The following is a 9,873-nucleotide window of genomic DNA, read 5'->3' as shown; positions in this document are numbered from 1 at the left end:
TCGTATCACGTGTGTTCCCTGTGGTTGGAAAGTTCTAGAAGCCTGTGTGTGAGTATGTGTGTATGTGTGTTCACCTGGTGATCGCTGACCAACTAACTGCATCATCTCCTGACTGGCTACTTCCTAGTCTGTCGTCAGCTTTTCCTCAGTGTAACTTGCAAGATCATTTCCCATTCCCAGGCTTGCATAGAGCTGTCTATCTGTCTGTTTATCTATCTATTTATCTATTTGTCTATTATGATTTGTAATTATAATATGGAGTCCTAACAGAAATGTGTCCCACTGAACTGAGCAAGCTTTGGCTGTCTGGACGCTGCTACTCCTCACCCCACCCTAGGATGGGATAGGAGGTCCGGATGATGATGATGATGAAATATGGATGAACAAATAAGGTATTAAGTTATTCCATTATTTAGCATGTGAAAGTATTAAAATAATAAATTAAAAAATATATATAATACAACAGGTATTGATGCTGAAGAATTAAAATATAATGAACAGAAATAAATGCTGCATCAAAATGGGCATGACCTCAGTTGTAGATTTTATACAACTTATGAAACAAGTCTTCACATTTCAGAGTACTGAATGGTGGATAAATAAATGTGAAGGCCAATAACTCATGCACTTTGACTGATTTTTATTCCTCCTTGACCATTTCCTTACTTAATTTCACGATGCTGCTCACATGCCTGTGATGGAGAATAGGGTTGGGATGACAATAATATGTAAGGTGAATTTCCCCATACACAAAACTTCCTTCGGAGGATTTGTGGAATGTACAAAGCAGTTTGCCACATTTAAGTAACCAAAATCTATAGCATGCATCTGTTAACCTAGCGCCATAAGACTGTGCAAAGAAGACAATGAAAAACTACATCTTAAAACTCTTAGCTTCTCCAGTCATATTTTCTGATGAGTCTCGTCGATGGCCATTAGGTCTGTCTGATGGATAATTCTGCTATGTATTCTCAGGTGCTGTTACCCCTGAAGTGGAGAAAGTTAAGGCATAATGAGATTCGTTATCTATCATATCGTTTACAGAGGTTCCAGCATGCTTACATGAATCAGCCTTGGTCACCTAATGGCAGTTCTCCATGTTGCTCAATCTCTGGCAGCCTTCCTGTTCAGTTCCTTATCCCTGAGGTCACACTATGACCTTGTCCCACGTCTTTTTCAGCCTGCCTCTCGCAACCCTACCCTCGACATTCACATTTCTAACTTTTCACACAAAACTGTCATTCTCCATCCCCTCCACATATCCTTGCCATTTCAGTCTATCCCTCCTCATCACAACACCAGTACACTCTAGTCTCATCCTTCCTCTCAATTCTTTAGTTGTAAACCTAGCCCCCCCATGCCTTGCATTCAAGGATGCATTACACATCTATCTAATCATTGTCAATTCTGTATTTTGAGCCAACAAATACAGCATCCTCTTCCTTTACTGCCCCGGTCTCACTACCATACAGCATTACACTCCTAACCCATGCTGCATACAAAGATCCCTTAGCATGGAAGAAGAGCCCTCTTAATGTCAGGAAAGGCAACAGCTCCTTACATCTGTGAGACTCCACCTTAAATGATGAGTGAATGGAAGCATGGCCCATTGGATTGGGCAAATATGGGCTGTCTAGACATTGCTACTCATCCTGCCCTAGGGTGGGTATGGATGATGATGATAATGATGATGATGATGACACCAGTGAGACTTAGTTACTCTCACTACCAATGGAGGAGACTGGCACATATTTAACAAGACCTTTTTCACCTTAACTTGGCCCAGATCTTCATTCCTCTGTGCCGTATTTTACAGCTAAATAGCTGAGTACGACTATGTTACTGCTCTACATTGTTTCTTTAGTAGTTTCTGTGACTAGCATCATTACAACTAAGCATTCAAGATGTCAATTTAAGGCCATGTAAGAGTAAAAACGAGTACAATACAACAGACAGCCTTCTTCACTGACATACCTGCACTGAATTTTCTTCGACTGAAAATCCCCAACTCCTTTCAGCATAAATGATGACCAAGTGTAATAACAGAAAAATTTAGATACTCCACCAATATGATGCTGAGAACTAGTCACCAGTGTAATGATCAGAAATTAGATACCATCTGTGTAATGCCGGAAAAATTTAGTCACCAGTGTAATGTTGACAATGTCACCAATAAATGACACCAGTGTAATGAAGGGAATAATAGAAACCACCTCTAATGCTGACAGTTTTAGAGATTATGGAAAATGGGGTAGCATGATCTTATTTTGAGAATTTTAGAGATTAACAGAAATAGGGTAGTGTCATCTTATTTGAGAGGGCGTGAGTAGTTAGATATTACCACACCTTGTGGGCCACTCAACCTTGTCTGAACCACTCCTTGGAGGATAGCAAAAATTCAAAACTCGATACGACTTAACCTAAGATTTACTATGCATTAAGAACTGAGATACAATACTCTTCAAACTGTGAATGATACCAAAATATAATGAGGATCTCTACTACCGGAAATGAGAATCTTCACAAAACTAAATTAATATCCAATAATCAGGATTTACAATATAACTCCAGAAATATGTATCTTTACACACTAGATTTAAATTCCAAGAATACTGATACACATCGATATAGTCCCGTGGTCTCTGACGGGCTCATCGGAAAATAACCTAAAGGTTATCACTAAAGCATATTCTCTAAGACTGAATGCACAATAACTGAAGAATCTTATATAAATTAGACACAATAATCAATAGGACCAGTAATCACATGGACCGTAATCAAATGGACAAATGAACCAACCGATATTCACTTTGATTCCATGAACTAAAAGGGGGGAGGGGTGATTTCGTGTGTTAGAGGTTAGACCATGGTACAATGCTTGAATCCTTGGAATGCGAGCCACGGCCCTCCATAACTCTCATCTGTAATGATGAAATGGAGCGACAGTCTCATTATTCAGCACAAGAAGGATCAGGGGAAAATATCACTAATTTAACTCACGAATGAATATGATGACTTAATACACGAGGGAGAAAGGGGGGGGGTGAAAGCTTGGGCACTAACCTGTAATGATGAAAAGGAGCGACGGTCTCATTGTTGAGGCTTGGCTTCCCCTTCTTTATACTAAACCAGACAGTGTTTGGGAAATAGCTAAAACTTTAACTGACTACTTTGTAATACTGTATTTTGTTTCTACTAGATCTCCAAAGAATACGAGAGATGCGTTTGCACTCAACATACGTAGAAAAATGCCTTATGATGTTTAAAATTTTTTGTAATAAGCATACAGGGACTTTAATCATAATGAAGCCAAATTAACTAGGGATTCGAACAGTTTTATATTCCCATGTCGGTTACATATGCCTAACTGACTGTAACCCCGACCCAATAACATGAATTTCGCGCTTCAAAAATGACAATCTTCAATATGCTTACTTCAGTCAACTCTCAATCACCAATGCATAGTTCAAAAGGGGAATACTACTAACAATGACATATAAATCTCTATATCAGATTACGAAGAAAGACATTCGCAATTATTAATCCCTACTAAAATTTCCGTGGTTATATGTCTTTGTTGGAAACGGCTGGTTCATTATGTATATATACTAGTCATATTCACATCAAAACTCGACTTAGCACTATCAATAGCAGAATCATGTGTCAGATTATGAATATCAACCAAGACTAGACTTAAATATAGAACTTAACAGTTAAATCATGAGCTATACTTACAATACTTAAGCTTAAGATTACACTTACAATACTAGCTTACACTAACTTACACTAATAATTAAAATTATGGCACTACACAAGTGTGGGCAGATTAGAGGGCCAATTTGACCATAGTAGGTTTATTTTCACCTGACAGATGTGGGTCATTCTTATAACCTGAATAATAACTGAGGTTGCATGAAATGTGTTAGGTGAAGAAGGGGCAGTCTGATGGCAGAAGACATGGTGACAAGGAGGCAACCTATTAAGAGCCATCCCCTTCATGATAAGTTATCTGATTACAGACAGCTAAATGGAGGTAGGTGGTGGTGACCATCATCCACTCACTTGATGTAGTGCTGCCTACTTCTTTCTTAGCCTTTATCATTCTTTTTCTGTGCCTGCTCTCCTCTCTTCCTATTTCTCCCATCTCTCCTGTCACTTCTTACTGCTTTTCTTTCCTTTACTGATGGCTTTACATTAAGTGACAAGCCAAATGGTTTCCTGTAAGCCAACAAACCATTTACAATGCTGGGTGGTAACCACATAACCAAACCATACGTGCTCTCTATGTGTCAGAAAGTCAGGTGGTGGTGTGTTAGTGCCCCTCCCCGTAAAACAAATAACTCAAGTCAGATGGTCATCCCTTATGGGATTATGGCATCTGGCAATACATAGATAGATAGATAAATGGAGGTAAACAGACAGATAGGCATAACAAACCTGGTCAAGAAGATATGGTGTTCCTGGTGGTGTCATGAAGCCAGTGAGGGCAGTGGTGTTGGTGTTGAAGTCTATCATACCCAGGGAAAGGGTGGCACCTGGGGCTGTTACCATACCTCACTGGTGACATTCTCCTCCTCCTGAAAAACAATTCATACAGTAAAGGTAATGCCAGTCATACACAATATAATGTCAGTCATGCACAAGTTAATGTCAGTCATACACATGTTAATGTCAGTCATGCACAGGTTAATGTTGGTCATGCACAAGCTATGTCAGTCATACACATATTAATGTCAGTCATACACAATATAATGTCAGTCATGCACAAGTTAATGTCAGTCATAGTCATACACATGTCAATGTCAGTCATACACATGTTAATGTCAGTCATGCACAATTTAATGTCAGTCATGCACAAGATATGTCAGTTACACACAAGTTAATGTCAGTCATGCACATGTTAATGTCAGTCGTTCACATGTTGATGTCAGTATGCACAAGTTAATGTTGGTCATGCACAAGTTAATGTCAGTCACACACGTTAATGTCAGTCATACACAATTCATACAGTCAAGTTAATGTCAGTCATGCACAAGTTAATGTCAGTCACATACAATTCATACAGTAATGTCAGTCGTACACTTCATACAGTCAAGTTAACGTCAGTCACATACAATTCATACAGTAATGTATGTCATACACAAGTTAATCTTGCACAAATATATATAACACTACAGCTATTACTGTCCAATCTATTTTATATACTACAGATATATCAGCCATTGTTGTTCATCTCTTGGTACTGTAAAGAAACATGCCCTTTTCATCTATCATGTAATCCTGTATTGCTCCTAAAATCAACAGCATGGACCACTCCCCAGCCCTTGTAAATGGAAAGAAAATCACTCCTATACGAGAGAGAGAGAGAGAGAGTTGATGATGATAGGGTAGATGATGGAGATGCTTGATTCTTCTTCCAATTCCTGGCCTTGAGCCAGTGTGGATTAAAGAGGAACAATGGTATCAGTGGCCAGAACTCCCTCTAGCTTTTGCTGACACTAACAGTATATACCTGAGGCTGAGTGTGACGGTGACTCTGAGCACAGTGAGCAATGTGAAATAAAGGCAGTTTGGATTAGGCCTACTGGGTACACACACACACATACAAGACACTTAACAGTGCTAATACATACCAGTACATACATGATACATAGTACACTGTTAACACACAAGTACATGATACATAACACACTGTGTTAGCACATACATTACATAATACATAACACATTGCTAACACATACATATATAATATAACACGTTACCAACACATACATACATAATACAGAGATAGTCCAATTACCCAGGCTACATGGTGTGAAGCGGTGCCTGAACAGTCCAATATCATGATTAATCTGGCGGAAACAAAACACAAGTACAGTACTGTTAGACAAATTCATTTACTGGTAAATGTACAATTTAAGCAGCAGAAAGACCTTACCAATTCAACTCATATTCCTCCAGCTTGTTTCTGTAATTTTCTGACTACTTTCAGTTGGGTACATTACTTTTTCTTGCTGGAAAATTTCCTCCCTGTTATTATCATCACATTCCTTAAACCGAACACACGATCGTTTCCAGCGCAATTAAGAAACTCAACATGCTCAAAGGTAGATTTTGTTTCCCAATTTCCCAACTGGAGGTTAGGTTGGGTTAAATCATTAGGTACAGTCACGCTAGGTTAGGCCAAGTTTAAGTAAACACTTACCTTAGAACAGTCCCTTCCAACATTACATTAACGAATCAAACATGAGTTGCCACATCAGAACAACTAAAAGCAACGGGGAAACTGATTTACCAAGAAACGTTTATTTACCAACCCAGAAATAACAAGAAAAGTATATTATCAGGAAGAACTTATTTGGTAAGGTGCTTTTACAGCTTAAAGTAAAGCATGTGTTTAGCCCCCTCGATGGCCGTGAGTTCAGAAATTTGCATGCTCCCGTGGCCGGCCTCGGGACCATTTTTTTCAAAGCTCTGTATTCAATTTCTTTTTCTAATATATGTGAAAAGACTCATCTGGTGCACCAGGCTTTTTTTCCCCCTAAATCCATCCTGTGATTTGCTATGTTTTGTGACAGAATTAATAAAATTAGGGTGCATGAAACATTAGCACGTAAACAATAGTGAAAAAATCTGGGATGAAGTGACCACCTGACTGCTTGGGATGGTAGAGTAGGGTTGTGCAAACATACTAATGACCTTCATTCCCTTCCCATAATTGTTTGCAGTTTTTTACAGCTCGTCTTAACTCACTGTCACTGACACTGGTACAGTAAAGCATTGTTCAAGCTGGCAGCTATGAGGGGGTTAATAGAATACATTATTGTTTGTATCAATACTCTCTCTTTCACACATACATACTGTATATGAATGAACAAATGAGTGAGCAGTAAATGTACACTTAACTTCAAGAAGCCGAAATAACTGTGTGCTTAGTCGGTCTGAAATGTGTTGGGAAGCGCAATTTCAAACAAAGAATGTGAAACTAAATGCTAACTTACGAAAACATATGGGATGAAAGAGTAATTTTTTCTGATATGCAAACATTTGTATTCCACTTTGTCCCCTAACACTGAAAAACCTATAAATTTTTGTCTAAGCATACAGCCTAAAGACCTTACCAATTCAATTCATATTCCTCTAGTTTGTTTTCCATATTTTTCTATTTTGAGGGTGGTAAATTACCTTCTCTTGCTGAAAGATTTCCCTCCTTATCATCATCACATTCCTTAAGCTGTACCTACGATTGTTTCCGGCATAATGGAAGAAACTTACTCAACGTACTCAAAGATGGATTTTGTTTCCCAATTCGAGCCCAGGTTAGGTTAGGTTAAATCATTAGGTAGTTAATATGCAGCCATTTGCATACAAGGACACAACACACTGCAAGATGTGGCATTCCATGAGTTGCCTCTGGCTGCAGCTGCTCTCCTACATATTAACTTCTTTCTGTTTCCCCCCCCCCCTTTTTTTCCCGTTAATTCAGGTTCTTACTGAGTTGCATTTTGCTCTGATGGGTTTTGGATCTTCAGTGTAGTATTTTGTGGCAATCCCAATTTTGGGGGGAGTTAGGTTTAGTTAGGATGGGTTAAGCTAGGCTAGGTTAGGTTAGGATAAAGTCTGGGGTTAGCTTTGGCCAAGTTAGATTAGGTTATGTTAGGTATGGTTAAATCACTAAGTTTTCCATAGCTTTGAACTTATAAGTGTTTTCTTTTGTGCATATTTGAGTTTGTTTGCTACACTGATGCCTCCAGTCAGAGCAATGGCTGGTAAACAGCACAGGCAGTCAGGGAGATTGTTGATAAACATATGACATGGGCAACCTGACCGCTTCCTTAAATACCACAAAATTGGTAAATTTTGTCTATTCCCAATCACTTCCTGCAGTTAACTGTGTTGCATCTGTACTAAATTACTTACTCTGAGATAGTGAGTTTATTATAATATAGGTCGAATCGGCATGCCTGTTTTGTAAATAATTAACCCTTATTCTATTCCTTTCCTAAAATATTTCTTGTTTTTTTTTTTTAATGCTGTGTGGTGTTCCTTCTCCATTTTTTCCTGACAGTTTCAGATGAAAGATTTAGTGGGTGGGAGACAGCCTTATCTGCTATCCTCGTTTTATTCTAGAAAATAAGTCTTACTCTTGCAGGAGCAGCCTAGCATAAAACAATTAGCCAAATCTGTCTTCCTCTTATCTTAATGAATAAACATCATTAGTAAATAAAATGCTGTATTACTTATCCAATTTACTACAGTATTCATAATGTTTGCTCATATTTAACCTCACCTTCAGGCCTTCTAAGAACTAAGAATGGCATATATTTTTGACGATTTAAAACCAAGATCATCAGTTACATGGCTGATTCCTGATCTTTAATACTCACAAACTCACAGATGTCTTCTGGCTGGAGGCTTAATAAAACATTTCACAATTCAAAATGCCCAAAATTACCCAACATCACCTAATTCCCCAGCAATATTGATCTCTAGTCTTCCTCCATTCTGCTTCATATTCAAATCTTCCATCAAATTAGAATGGAGGATATGAGACTTACAATGACACCTGTCTGGTTTAAGAGTGACATCTTATTCACCTGGGTGGCAGGGATTATACACTATCTTGATGGCCACTAATTATACGCTATCAACCAACACTACGCCTCTATAATGGCACCAGGCACTAAAAACTATATGTGCATGAAAGTTACCATGACACTAAAGAGCATAACAACGTAATAATGGAATAAAGTCACTCACCTTCCCAACCTCCGTCCCCATAACAACCCTGAGGCCGTGACGTCACAATACATTGAATACAAGCCTAACATATTTACTTTTGAGTGCCAAATTTTATATAAACAATTTTTTAATATATCATCATTTTTTTAGTCATTAAATTATCATCAAATTATAGAAGGAGGTAGTTATGGTTTTTCTTATTATTTTAAATTTCATAGCATTTCCTAATCTAACTGAATTGAAATATTTGCTGTTGTATAAGGTATACAGAGTAATTATACAACATCGATTTATTTTACGCTTCAGGCACTAGTATATCAATATGAAAGTATATGAATGGTATTAACAGAATTTAAACCATGCAAAATTTATTATTGCAGTTTTTTCCCCTTAACTTGGCAACTTACTTCACGTAGCTCAGTGGCAAAAAAACATTGGAAGACAGAGGAAAATAAGAAAAGAAGAGGGAAAGACAAGGAGAAAAAGAAAAGGAAGGGGGGACAGAGGACAGGAAGAGGGAAAGAATATGGGACAAAAAAGAGGGAAAGACAACGAGGAAATGAAAGGGAGAGGGAAGAGACGAAGAGAAGTATTAAGGAGATAGGACAGAAGAAAGAGAAGCGAGTCGGAAGAGGAACAAAGAGGAAGAAGGAGAGGGGACAGGGAGGAAGCAGGGGTGAGACAGGACATGGCCAGCACAAGTAGTTTATGGCACAGTGAGGAGGAAAGAAGGGGTTGTAAGTGGAGAAGAAGTGGATGAAAAGTGAAGGGAGACAGAGAGAAGGACAAGGATGATGAAAGATAAAGTAAGAGAGACAGAGAAAGAGAAGAAGAGGATGAAGGATGAAGGAAGAGTTGGGGAGAATAAGAGGATGGAAGATGAAGGAAGAGTTGATGAGAAAGGAGGGGGAGGGGGAGGGAAGTCAGTGATACATTGGTTAGCCTCTCTCTCTCTCTCTCTCTCTCTCTCTCTCTCTCTCTCTCTCTCTCTCTCTCTCTCTCTCTCTCTCACACACACACACACACACACACAATTTATATACTATTCTCCGCATAAAAGTTGCATATGCTCTCCAGTATTTAATTAGTATTTCACATGCACCCACCCACTCATTCACTCACTCACTCACC

The 9,873-nt window shown here is 38.5% G+C and overlaps 1 long non-coding RNA gene across 1 annotated transcript; it reads right to left on the bottom strand.

Moving 5' to 3' along the window:
* Positions 1-894: 894 nt before the first annotated feature.
* On the bottom strand, positions 895-8,787 carry LOC145396203 (uncharacterized). Its single transcript, XR_013896741.1, has 3 exons — positions 8,761-8,787; positions 4,438-4,577; positions 895-987 (listed from the first exon to the last, which is right to left on the bottom strand). It is a non-coding gene; the product is annotated as an uncharacterized LOC145396203 (long non-coding RNA).
* Positions 8,788-9,873: the final 1,086 nt, after the last annotated feature.

The sequence above is a fragment of the Coenobita brevimanus genome, chromosome 35, assembly GCF_032717465.1.
Source record: "Coenobita brevimanus isolate Jiangsu-jjx chromosome 35, ASM3271746v2, whole genome shotgun sequence".
Classification (NCBI taxonomy): Eukaryota; Metazoa; Arthropoda; class Malacostraca; order Decapoda; family Coenobitidae; genus Coenobita; species Coenobita brevimanus.
The sequence above is the reverse complement of the archived record's forward strand: the minus strand, read 5'-3'. Positions and strand labels throughout refer to the sequence as shown.